This window comes from Oryzias latipes, chromosome 2, assembly GCF_002234675.1.
Source record: "Oryzias latipes chromosome 2, ASM223467v1".
Taxonomy (NCBI): domain Eukaryota; kingdom Metazoa; phylum Chordata; class Actinopteri; order Beloniformes; family Adrianichthyidae; genus Oryzias; species Oryzias latipes.
This window is the reverse complement of record NC_019860.2, coordinates 21,757,908-21,771,720: the sequence shown is the minus strand read 5'-3', so window position 1 is coordinate 21,771,720 and position 13,813 is coordinate 21,757,908. Positions and strand designations below refer to the sequence as shown.

The 13,813-nt window shown below is 41.9% G+C and overlaps 1 protein-coding gene across 1 annotated transcript in view; it reads right to left on the bottom strand.

Annotated features, from left to right (window-relative positions):
- Nucleotides 1-11,310, bottom strand: part of LOC101161615 (sodium- and chloride-dependent GABA transporter 2) — a 45,612-nt gene extending 34,302 nt beyond the window's left edge. The window contains exon 1 of the mRNA XM_023965870.1: nt 11,187-11,310. The gene's annotated coding sequence lies outside the window, so the exon portion shown is untranslated. The remainder of the gene's footprint in view (nt 1-11,186) is intronic.
- Between the last annotated feature and the right edge of the window lie 2,503 nt (nt 11,311-13,813).

Sequence of the window (13,813 nt, the reverse complement as noted above, 5' to 3'; positions counted from 1 at the left end):
AAAGCAAAAGGTTTAAGGTCAAGAGTCAGGAAGTGGTGAAAAAGTCATCTGCACTCTGCTTTAAATGGAAATAGCTCCAGTCCCAGAGGTCAAATAAAAGCCCCAGAATGAAGGGTCCTTCAGTATAGTCACCATTGTTCTGCCCCTGACGGAACCAGAGTCTCGTGTGCTGCCAAAGCCGTAGCTCCAAACAGGAATCTCCCAGCAGTTTCTGCGTGCTTTATGGCTTTTTTTATGGTTGCCACTGAGGGCAGTGGGTCATTGATATACATTGATACGCGTTGTAAAACTCCCGCGCCGTGTCTCCATTCTGCACTGCGGTTGAATGGTTTTTCTAAACAGAGTGCCGCAAAAGGAGCTGCTCTGTCCTTCTTCCATGTTTGCTTGCAGTATACATGGTTGGGTCCTATGTAAACCTCATGCAAACTCATAAAAGGAGTAACTGCTCATGTTACACAAGTGATGACAAAATAAAAGCTCTAGTGCAAACAAATCAACAATATCTTAAGCTTCTTTGAAATCTGAAGCTGGATAAAAAACAACAACACATCATCTAATCTTATACCATGGTCCGAGTGAATACTTCTGATTGGCTGCTGGTTGTAGATTAAGTTGGGATGATGCACACCTGAGAAAGAAGTTCCGGCCACATAGCTTAAATGTTCTGTATCACGGGGCTGACTTCTTTAAAACAAACTTTAGTTTCATCATCTGCATAAAAACAAGCGGTGAGAGGTGAACTTTTTTTTTTTAATCTGATGTTTTATCGTGACGACCAGCATGAATATCGGTTTCCTTTGTCGCTGCAGTCGAGGTCCGTGCCGGCATCGCTGGCTAAACGGCCACCACCACATAACAAATAGTCTGTTTCTTGTGAAAAAAGGTGATCTAAACCAAAAAAAAATGTCTAAAAGAAAGTACTAAAAACAGATTGAATACATATGACCATGTTATAAGCAGGATAATGGCCTACGAAGTGTGCATTACTTTGTCGGCCATTATCCCTTACTTGTCTAATCTGAGCAGACGTGTCTTTAACAACAGGACTCAAACTCAAATAGTGTAAAAGGTTGAAGAGTTAAGGTAGCTCAAAGAGCGTAAACACTGGAGCTAAAATTTCTGTGTTAAAGGGTTACATTTTTCCCCATTCTCATCCCGGACGCATACTTCTTTTGACACGGAGGTTGATGTGTCCCCCTTGACTGACTTGAACTTCTTCAGAGTGATGTGATCCGCATCCTCACTACCTTTCCCATGTTTCAAATTCCCATGTCCCAAATAGGTAAACATTCCTGCGGGTCGACCACCTTCTACCTTCAAGCTGTGTGCAAAGCATGCGTTGTAAAAGAGTCTTTTAAGCAGATCATTTGGCCTCATGTCAGCACTGCAGGCTCCCCTGAGGTCTGCGGTGGGCCTCATATTTTGTGTTGATAATCTTTCCTGGAGGAGTCATGTTTTCAGGGTTTGAAGCTCTTACTGGTTTGCTTTTTATTAGACCTTCAAATGCAATATCTCCTGAAAAAATAAAACTCCCGAAGCCGTCTAAGAACTGTTCCTGATAGCCAGTTCCGTTTCAAACACCACCAGATTTTCTAGTTTCGAAGCACTTTAGGGAGCACGAGAAAAAAGGTCAATTTGACGGAGAGAATAAAAACAGCAGGTGTGACCAAAGAGCCTATCGTCCAGGTGGAATCGTGGATCACGCCACGATCTCTTAGCTTTTCCAGACTGTTCAGGTGCTTGGTTTTATTCATGGAACGACACACTGTTTGTTTGGCGTTCGGGACCAAAACCAACTGTCTGGAAAACAATCCCAGTTTCAAACTGCTCTGCAAGAGGAAAAGCATGTGAAATGTAAAATTATGCTTTTGTAAATTTGTATTATTAATTAATCATCCCCTGTAATTAATCAACCCAATTGCTACATTTTTTAATCTAAACTGATATTTGCAATAAACAGCCTCATTTTGAGACATTTTATTTGAAATTCATGACATCGTGGGATCAGGTCCAGTCTGCTCTAATTTAACGTATAAAAAAGTTGCAACACTTTTCATCCAAAAAGCACTGACCACAAACTTCTAATTGATACCATAACACATGCTTACATACCTTATGCCACAGTTTACCGTCCCATGTGATCACGTGCCCCAATAAGTTATAAAGAACAAACACTTGATCAGGCTTTATCCCTTACATAATAGAAAAGATTTTTGGCGTTTGCGTTTGTTCTGTTGAGAGCTACAAAGCCGCTCATTGACGGCGTCAAAGCAGCGATGCGGCTGCATTGACCCAATGCAGAAGGAGCTGAATACATGACTTTTTAGCGCTATTACCTAATGTGTCAATAAGTGGAATCATTCATTCATTTCCAAACCCACTGGGGTGCTGGAGCCCATTGCTGAGCAATCAAATCAAATCAAATCCACCTTTATTATATAGCACTTTTACAACAACATATGTCACTCAAAGTGCTGTGCATAAAACACAATAAAATTTTAAAAAAAGATGACAGGAGAAACAGTGCCGACACCCCCCCCCCCCCCAACACATACACACACACACACACACACACACACACACGCACACACACACACACACACACACAGTGGTGGAGTTTACCCTGGATGGTCCAATGCCCCACTGCAGGGCATAAAAAAGAGACAAACAACCACCCAACTCACATTCACACTTGGAGACCATTTAGAGTCATCATCTGACCAAGGAGGTGTGGGAGAAAGCCCAAGCATGCATGAGAACATGCAAACTCCATACAGACTGGAATGAAACCAGGACATTCTCAATGTGAGGCAAAAACGCTAACCACCACACCATGGTGCAGCCTCTTACATGGATTAGATTCCTTGGTGAAAAACACATTTTCTTAGCAGTAAATAAATACAAAATACCAAAACTTCATTAAATAGTGTTGAAAGGGAAGTTGGCTTGTTGGGATTTGAGGCCAAACATGTCATCATGTCACACACAGACTTTATGTAGACATTCAAGATTCTAAACTGGATCAATCTTGAAGGAAACGTTTTGTTAAAAACACCTTCCAGTACTGAAAGGTTTGGCCCATAAAATAGTTCCAATGTACGCATCAGACGTTCAAGCGAATGCAAAGATCGGCCTGCAGTTGAGATAAATGTGATCAAAAGCCTGAAAAGATTAACATCAGCACTGTATTAGGATTACTATTTACTCAGACTTACCGTTGTTTATTAAATGAATAGTCAGACAGAGCAATAGAACTCTTTTGTGTGCAGCTTTACAAATTATTTACTGATGGCTACATTTATATCACACCAATTGCAGGAAAGAAATTCTTCTTGGTCCTCAATAAATACAGAAAACCACTAGCTTGTTTCATCAGAGACAAAACTTACCTCTGATTGGTATTGTCAATGAGCTCTGGAGGTGGTGCCTTAATGAGTTTGGATTCATTAAAATCCTGTTGGTGCTGAACATTTCACACTGTAGTGAGTCAGCCTCGCCTCTCCTCAGCCCATCCAGCTTTTGCCTTTGTCTCACACGGATCCGGGTAGGGTGAAACAGACCCAGATTCCTGTTGTTCACTGAGGCTAAAGCTTGAAGCCAGCCGATCATATCACGGGACTCGTGTGGGTCTGGATGCTGGGGCACATGAGCTACTCGCTACTTTTTGCGGCCTCAACCCCGAAGCAGCAACAACAGTCGACTTTCTGTGTGAACGCCAGCGTGACGATCAAAAGTCGGCAACAACTCCAGCACCAAACAGTCCTGTGTTTAGTCAAAGAAAACCACACCTCTGAGTATAGAAACCAGGCTTTAAGGGAGTAAATCAGCTGTACAGTAACTAACTCCTCTAATCTGGCTGAGGTTCCCAGACCTTCACACTCTTGGCTGAGGTTACCCCCAGGGAGGAATGCAGCTGTGGATTATCGCAAAACTAATAAGCAACCCCCCTCTGCCACAACTGACAGCAAACACAAAGACTCCTGTTTTACACTCATGTGAAGAATTAAAGAAATGTGGGCGACTCTGTGGGAATCTGACTTTGAAGGCTACATGATGAATGGACCAGATGGAAACTTCCACCTTAAGTCCAGAGGCGTATGGTTTGATTAATTGTAGGTGGCTTGTACCTCACATAAATCCATTGTTGTGTCCGTGACAAAGTCGTTTCTCCACCACAGGCCATTGCTTCTATTATAAGCTGATTTGATTAGTTCATTACTGCCCTCTTTGCTGACATGCCAGCTTTAGGTGGTGAGGTTTAGATGGTCATTTTAACAAGTTTGGATACAGAAAAGCTTAAATGAGGTTAGCACATTGGTCAAAAGGCTTTAAGGGCTACACTACACTACTTTGGAATCCACATGGCATCTCTTTATCTTGTCTAAAAAATGTGCAAATATCATCATAAGCCATTCTTTTGTGGCTAATCTACTTCTGACCCGTTTGCTTTATGTACTGTCAACGTCAAGCTGCATGTACAATATGGAGAGCATAGAATTAAAACAAGAAAACATGTTTACGTCTCACAAAGAATCCAACAAACTCTGTATAATTCTGCTGGAATTACAGAGAAACGTCACGTCTTTCTTTTATTTGTTCTGCTTTCACACTGCACTCTCGAGAGCAAATAATGAGCAGTAACAAACTCTGTTCATTCGGCAGGGATATCCCCCTAAGCAAGGATTAATCATAAATGGGCCTAAAGAAGAAGGAAACCATGAAACTACTGTAATTTTAACCTGCATCTTCTCAAGGCTTCATGACTTTAGCTATTTCTTGAACACAGTTTGATTTGTGCCTCGATGGTTCTTTTTTTATGTCTTAAAAGGTACAGAGTACAGTGGTCCCTCACTATATAGCGGTTCACCTTCCGTGGCCTCGTTGTGTCGCAGATCTTTGTCAGTGCAATTCGGGATGCTTCTGTGTCCTGATTGGCAGTTGACCTAGTCAATTAATCGCATTCATGCTGTGTCTTTGGTACAGAGTTCATTCAGTTTGCCACAATTACATAAATCTTTGATCGTCAGCAGATCTGTCTTTTCATTCTATAATACTGGACTTATTTTTCTGAAATGAAACAACAGAAGTGCGAAAATGTTCATGTCTATATGAGAAGAGTTCTAGAGCTTTAAAACGTCTCTTAATCCTCTTCAAGGATTTTACCTATCGTAGGTACTTTATCGAATGCTTCCTCGTATCAATAAACGAGTGAACACTCTACCTACTACACATGTTCCTAGGTTTAGGCTCTCTCTTTTTATAGTCAGACTGCATTTATATTGGAGCAAATTAAGGCATGGGTACCTTAAAAACCGATGAGAACCAGGGTTCACCGAATAGCAGAGCACTTGAAAACAAAAGACGACCAACTCAAAAATCAATTCTGGGTTAGACTGTATAACTCTAGTGTGACTAATCCCTATAGTATATTTTTTAGGTCATAAATAGGCAACTCCAACATAATACATCCCAACCCATTTATACCCCAAAATTTCCTATTTAACTGTGCTAAAGCATGACATTTTAGCCAGTTTAACTTCTCCCCAGCTAGCTTTCACAGTGCCTATAATAATCTGGAGCTGATCTTAGTGTTTCTGCTGATAACTGTTTGTCTCTATCCACCAATAAATGGAAAGAAATACAATTGCAGGTGAGTAGTAAACAAGTCATTTTTGGATATGAAACTGTATTTTCTGTTTTCCATTATAAGTTCATGTGGATCATTTAGTGATCACACCAGGTCAGTACTATACCAGTACTGTTCTCCGGCTCACCATGGTGATCTGTCCTCAGCCAAATTATTCATAAAACAGAACACGGAAGTCAGACAAGTCGTAAAATGGGGTCAAACATGTTGAAGTACAGAACAGATTGTCGTAGACGAGTGGGCTTCTAGCTAGGTTAGGGATCTGAGAGCCCAGAACAGAACAATGGACCAACATTAGCTCCATTCCACTTCAACTCTAACTGATGACACATTTTGGTCCAAAAGATAATAAATAATCAGTTTTACCAGTTATAATTCCTCCAGTAGGAGAAAAATACAGGACATAAATGGCGGTTCTGTACATTAGCTTTAGAAGAATCAGAGTGGTTCCAAAAATTAGTCAAATTCCTGTCGGTTTGCTGTTCTTTTTAGTTCATTTATACTCTGTTGGATCCTTACTTGTGCTGATTGTTCAGTTTTTTTAGGATATTACATTCACTATCTTGCTTACCTTTAAACAAAAACCTGTTTTCTGTTTGAAGTAGAAAAAAAGACATGGGAGAGGAACAATATTTCATAGTTTTTTGGATGTTTTTGACCTTTTTTTATCTGAGAGCTGCCCAGTTCAACCACAGATCAACCCATGACCAACAAGGAGAAGAAATTGAATCGATTAGTTCAAAAGAGGCCCAAGTCCACAATTTTTCAAAGTAAAGATATTATATGTTCTATGGTCTTCAAGTGAAAAGCTATCTGATTATGTGCAAAAAAGTCCCAAGTCTGTTGTGATGTATTGACTATGCTTGACATTTAAAATGAATTTAGTGCAAAATTCCTGGACTTGGGTTTCTCTTGCATGGGTTTAGCTTTATCCCATAGATGGCAGCACTAGTTATCCAATATGGCAGCGCCTTTGTTTAATTCAAGAAGGGCCCAAGTCCAGAGAATTTAGTTTGCTAGTCCTCTGAAATGATAAAAGTGAGGTGCTTCATATTATAGCATTTGTAAGATATGAACTGCTGCTAAATCTGGGTAAAGTATTAATCATTTGGTGTAGCCTCCCTTTAAGCTATGCAAATAAAATCACTTCCTGGAAAACCAAACCTCTTGGACTTGGACCCCTTTGAACCAACCGATTCAATTGGAGTGAAGGGCTTTGCTCAAGGGCATCACAGTGGGGCACAGAAGACTAATGGGTTATTTTTCCAATCCAGATTTAATCCAGCCACCCTTTATCTGGAAGTCCACCACTAGGCCACCAATGTCCATACTGGGACGTGCTTGTGTCGTCTTTCAGGTTTGTTTTGAACTACATGTTGTCTTAAAATGTAAATCTTTAAAATTTTATAAACTAGTGGGCCTCCTGTTGATGACATGATGTAGTTTTAACAGAAAGCATGTAGGCTACTGTATGCATCTCATCCAATGTACATGTGTGGCACAGAGGAAAAGGCTGCATTTTACTGCTCCCCTGCTTTATTGGCACATATTGTTTTTTGGATTAACTTCCCAAATTTGAAAGTCAAGACCTTGTGAGATCAACACTTTGATGCTGGTTTCATTATAAGTAAATGTGCTTATGGTATAAGTTTGGTAACAACATAAATTAGTGGGTACTTGTTGAGCACAATTGTGTCCATGTTCACGTCTCCATATCATCTGGAAGCTGTGGCAAAGTGATATGTAAATTATTTACAGTCAACAGAAGAGATCTGAGTGGGCTCATGTAAATTCTTGGTTAAAAAAAGGTAATGCTGGCTCCACCTGTGCTTTATCTTGACCAAAGAATGTCACAGATATTCAAGTGAAAATTCAATTAATGTAAAATGTATGCTGACATCACCACAACAAAAGTTCAATTCAATTCAATTTTATTTGTATAGCCCAATTCACAACAACATTCGTCTCGATGGGCTTTGTATAGGTAATTGAAAAAGTAAAACATGAAATCAAAAGGTTCATGAATACATAGATTTCAATAGGAAAATACTAAATTGAACTAACAAACTGACTAAACTAAACTGGACAATCCCTGAAGATTGTCCCCTGTTCCCCTACATAATGTGACTGTTGTCAATATCTATTGTCTACATCTCTGTTGTGTGTTTGTCCTGGTTGATGCCATGGCTACAGAGTTTGGGGTATCTCCATTCTCAATAATGCTTCTATTCTCTTGATTTTCAGGATGGAAGTCTCAGTTTTAGTCGGTGTTTCTCACCTGGTGTCTACAAGAGCCTTTTTATGTACTTAAAAATGCTTCTGGTAATAGCTGGAAAATCAAGATTTCTTAACTAACATCAATGTTTTTGAAGAAGTACAATTCACAACTAAAACCTACCATGCATTCTGGTGAAGTGCATTTTGTCTTCCGTTCCTAATTCTGCTCCTCATCACGTCCTCATTAACAAAACCATCTGGAAATTTCTCTTATTTACAATTTAACCACATATCACATTTTCCACACTATAAGGCACACTTAAAGAGCCTATATCATGCTTTTCTTAAGCCTTTTCATATACTTTTGGCACACTAGAGAACAAATTTTTTATGAAATATAAGTTATTTTCGCAGCTCATTTTCTTACCTGGAAGTTAGAGGCCCCGCCTTTCTCTCCGTGTGATTGATGCACATTTTGTGAAGTGAAGCTAGAACCGGCGTCGACAGCGTGTCTGCGTTTTTCGCCCACGAAAACAAACAACATCCAAACTTTTGCAAAGATGGATGTGGATGTTGTGCATAGAAAATGACAGCGTGTTCTAGCTCCACGGAGAAAGTGGGTGTGTGTGTTAGCCTGGGGGGGGGATGCCGTTAGCACAGACTCTTCCTGGAAGGGGCGGTTCGTCATTCACCTACGTCACATTGTGAGAATTCGTTTGTTTTTTTGGGTTGGGAGGGGCTGGTGCTCAGAGTGCAGGTCTTCAGAGGAATGTTCAGAAAAGCAAAATCCCGCTTTGGGGTTGTTTTTTGTGAGGAATTAACAGTATAATACACTTGAAAGCTCAAAAAAGTCTATTTGTAGGCCTTTTAATGCCCCTTATAGTTCGGTCCACCATATGTGTGACATAAGTTCAAATATAGACCATTCATTGACAGTGGGCCTTGTAATCCGGAACACCCTATAGGGCTGAAAATACAGTAATCAGTTCCTGCAATTACTTTACGCATTTATTAGAATGTCATAATTACTGTTAATATGCACTTTATTACTTATTTATATATATCTTAACTCTATAATTTTTTCTAACTTCTTCTTATTTTATTAATTACATTTATTTTTAAATTAGCAATAAAACAATAATTTGTTTGATTTTTAAGACACACTTCCAACACATTTTACTAATGACACGCTAAAACTCTGTGTCAGCGGAAACATCAGAAGAAAAGGCACAGCCAGCCCTCCATAGTTACATCTGAGCATTTGTCAACAACACATGGTGGCCTGGATCACTGCTGCACTCATCCACTGCAATTTTCCTCCCAATAGACAATGAAAAGAGGCGCACTGCTCATCATGCCACGATGACAGAAATCCAAATGAACCTAATTCAAGAAGCTGACTCAGCACTGTGGTCAAAAGGAGCTGGAAGCATTTGCGGTCAACTTTGGCAAAATCACTGAAGCTAAAATAGGATCTAAAACAGAAATGACATCACTGTTTGTTGCCGCAAACAGGAGAAGCAGGTCCTCGTGGGACGTGGAAGCATCTGTCGCGTTGTGCTGCACGTTTCGTGGTAAACTCTTTTTTTTAAAAGTAACCTGCTCATAAAAACTCAGTCCCAGCTCATTGCCCAACCCCTTTGTCACTGCATTTACACCGGTAGGTGTGTCTAAAAGGTCTACAAACAGTAAATATCTGCATACAAAACAATGGTGATAGGATTTTTCCACTAAACATTTGGAGCAGAAAAAAACTGAAAGAGTGACCAAAGAACCACAAAGGGTGGGGCAGCAGAATATTTGTTAACAGGTACTTTAAAAAGATGACTTTGGTCTGTAATGTTCCTCATAGGTATACTTTGTGTGGGAGAGACAGAATAAAATATATAATCCTGTCAACCAGTTTCCTAAAGAATGCCTTTGTGTAAAAGTGAATGTACTGAAATACAACTAATTCTCCAGTTAACAGGCACCAAAATGGAACTCTTTGGTATAAACGCCACTCGACATGTTTGCAGGGAGGCGAAAGCCGAGTTACAGCCGGAGAACACCATACCCACTGTGAAGCATGGGGGCGGAAGCATTATGGTTTGGGGCTTTGAGGACAGGACAACTGATCCATCCTAGGGAAAGGATGAATGGATCATTTATGATGAGAGTTTGGGTCTAAAGCTCCTTCCATCGGTGGAGAATATGTTGCTGGATCTTCCAGCATGACAATTATTCCAAATACATCACCATGGAAACATGGTAGTTTTAGGCTCTAGAGAAGATCTGTATGGAAGAATGGACCAAAAACAGCAGCTACTGTGTATGCAAAACTGCTGAAGACCTACAGGAAACCTTTGACCAACACTAAGCTGTGTTGAAGTGTACTGTTGTTATATTGTCTGGTCTATCAAGAAAAAAAACTGTTAATATGATTTCCTGGACTTTTTTTTTTTTACATAATGTCTCCTTGATGGACATTACAGACAAAACTCAGCTTTATAATTTGCAAAATGAGTGACTGACAAATATTTTTTTGCTCCACTGTACATGTACTTTTCTCTTTAAGAACTGTTTAGGAATCATCAGCAGCAGCAGTTTCATGTTGAAAACCATTGTTATTACTTTGTCCATATTTGGACCATAAAATAAAAGTGAATGGGGTAGGGGTAGTCAAGAATGGATTAGATTAAAAAAAAGGAATTCTTTGTAGAAAGAAGTGAGAAAAGGTTTCTCTGTCACTAAAGCAAACCACTGTTGGTTTAACCCCACCTCTTAAAAATGAAGAGTCACACAATAATACAAGTGTTGAGAGAGAATTCTAAAAGGACTCCAACTTTAGGTTTTGGTATTTCCAATTCCGACACAAGGGTAAAGTAGTCTTGTTAAACAAAAGATCGTAGTAACCCGCATGTGTGAGATGTTTTTGCTGTGTCATGTAGGTGTGTGTTTGCAGTCAGCAGCAGCTCTTTCACGTTGCTGGCAAAAGAGCTCCGATCTGCTCGTGGTCCTTTTGTAATTAGCATGACTCAGCTGTTTGCGTAAGTCCGACTGACTTGTGTAATTCTCACACGACGAGAGATTGTGTTATAATGACAACAACCTGCAGTGAAAGCAGCAAATGATGCAGTTAACTGGCTTGTTTCAAAGACCATATCATCAACTTGGTGATATTTGGCGTGGAAGCAGACGCAGACAACGTGCACGTTTCTGTCTTCTCCCCCACGTGGTAACCTGACACCTCTGGCTTTATACTCCTCTCATGTGTTAAATAAAAGGCAAAGGAAAGGAGTAAAAACACATTCACAGGTCAGGTGAGTGGAGCTGAACTCACCTGTCCAGGTGCTTATCTTCTGTTTGACCTCAATCCCAGAGTGGAATGACCTGTTCACAGACTCAGAAAGGATCTTCTTCTCACCTTTAAAGATTCGAAGCACCACGTTTTGTCCTGTCCTGGGAGATGTCTGATCTATGATCCTTAGGGCATCACAGGTGTAGGAGAGGCAGAGGGAGGAGCTAAAGCTTAGGGGGCAGGGCAATAGGCTGACACTTTCAAAAAATCTCTATCAATGGGGCAAAGACAGTTTTTTTTTTTTAAAACATGATCATCTCTATGAACATGTTGTGTATCCAACAAAGATAAAGACATTTTTATTTTGAACTCATCAGTGACAGGGGTAATGTTGTTATTGTTTACCTTTTGGCATATTCCCCACAGGTCACCACAGCAAATCAGCTTCCACCGAGTCGCACATGTGGTTTGGCAGATTTGAACGCCGGTTGTCCTTCCCTGTAATGTTTATCTGAACTGGGGCCTGGCACATGATTGTGTAATCAGAAAAAGTACAGAGTTCTGTATTGTCTTTATGACAGCTGTTTTTAAAATTAAGTCAAGGAAGTGAAGTAGTTTAAGCCTTAGTCCAGGGGTGTCAAACTCCAGACCTCGAGGGCCGACCTCCTGCTGGTTTTCCAATCCTGCCTTATGTGCTGCTGATTACCTGGATCAGGTGAGTTCAGCCAATAAGAAGCTTCAATGGCACCGGCCCTCGAGGCCTGGATTCTGACACCCCTGTCTTATTCTTTTGCACTCGTGCGGGTCAACCCAATGTACGGGGGGCAGCATGGAGAGTCGTATAGAGGCATTCCGCTTGAGGCTCGTGTGGCTACCACACAGTGGAACGCAACCAATAATCATCTCAGCAGATCTGATGGCTCTATTTTGTAACTTTTAGAAATTTGTGTGTTACACACAATTCAAATGTCACACACAAACCCGAAGTTGCGTACAAATCAAAAGTTACACACAAACCCCTACAGGGGCCCCCCCTAGCACCAAGAGGCATAGGGGAACCTAGTGTCTGGGCCCCCAGGCCACAGGACAGGTGCACTCCACCGTACCAGGCGGCAGCCATGGGGGCCACCGGGCGCCGGACACCGAGACGCAAGCCAAGGACGAAGCCAGGGCCCATGAGCCCCCCACTACCCAGCCTGTGCCCCGTCTCTGCAAGCCAGCCCCGGCACCCGACCCAAGCAACCCAGAGTTCACCGCGCACTCACAGCTCCACCCCCCCACTACTCTACCCTCTACAACCCTCCTCACCCGCCATGTTCTCCGACCCCTCCTCCCATACCCCCCTAAAGCCCTCCCCACTCTGCGATGGGGAGGGAGAGCCCCAGAGGATCCCGGTGAGCCACTCCCCGGTCTGTCCCACCCACGCACTATCGCACACACACTCACGATCTTCTGGTTGCCCTCCACCCCCCATCGCCACGCAGTAACCCCCTCCGGCCGATCGACCCCCCAGCGCCCGCTCGCCAGACCACCACAGAGCCGACAGGATACCCACAAGCCCGGCCTCCTTGAGAGGACCAGGCGGGTGAAGACCGGCTGCCCCTCCCCTACCCCACCTATGTTTGGTGGTGTGGGTGAACTGTGTGTGTGCTGCAGGTAAAATAGGAGGTCTTTAGTGTGGCGGGCCCCACCCCTGCCAAGCAGTAGAGCCCCCCCACTCCGGGGTCCCTCTGAGTGTGGTGTGTATTTGCTATGTGTTTGCTGCTAACATGCAGTGTGTGTGTCTAAGGTGGAAGTTAAAATTGTGGGGCGGTCCAGTGAAAGATGAGCACGGATGTTTCACTGTGCCCCCCTCCCCCAGACCATCCCCACAAGGCCCTAAATGAATCAAGGTGTCTAATATGCGAGTAAAAGCGGGATGGAGGGCGAGCCCAAAGTTACACGCAAACCCAAAATTATGCACAGATCAAAAGTTACGTACAAATCAAAAGTAATCTAAAGTTATCGTGTGTGTGGTAAGAGTATTGTGAAATATTTACAATGTACAGTAGGTTTCACACACTTGCGACGTACGGTTGATCTTGTCATACAGCGTCCTTACAAAGCGCTCTGGTCATTAGGGAGGCCAAGTACACGTTTAAAAACATGCTTCATAGGTTAATTGGTTACTCTAAATTATGGTGTTCATGTGAGAGTGCATGATGTACAGCAGGCACGGCGTGACCAAGAATCCAGGAGCCCATTGTAGATGTTTAACTGAAGCTTTATGGACACTCCATCTTACCCCTTTACATTCCGCTACATCTCAGTCCGTCTTCCTATTTTGCCCCCACTGGATGCCCACCACCACGTCAGTTCCAACACAATTGCCCCTCAGTGCACATGGGTTGTGCTATTGTGGCCCTGCGACAGACTGAGAAGATTAATGAATAAAATACGTAACAAAATGAGTAAAAGAAAATAAAGCGCCACCGACTACTGAATATTAAAATCCATTTCAATGAGGACACATCTTAGGAATACAAATAAAGATTTATTTGAGATACAAAAATGTGCATGAAATAGTCTTTTGGCAGTTAGGCTCTGGGCAGATGTCGTCTACATCTTGGTGGGATAGGCTTGGACCGTAGATAGATAGACCCCATAGCCTAGATGCAGATGGGGGTAGA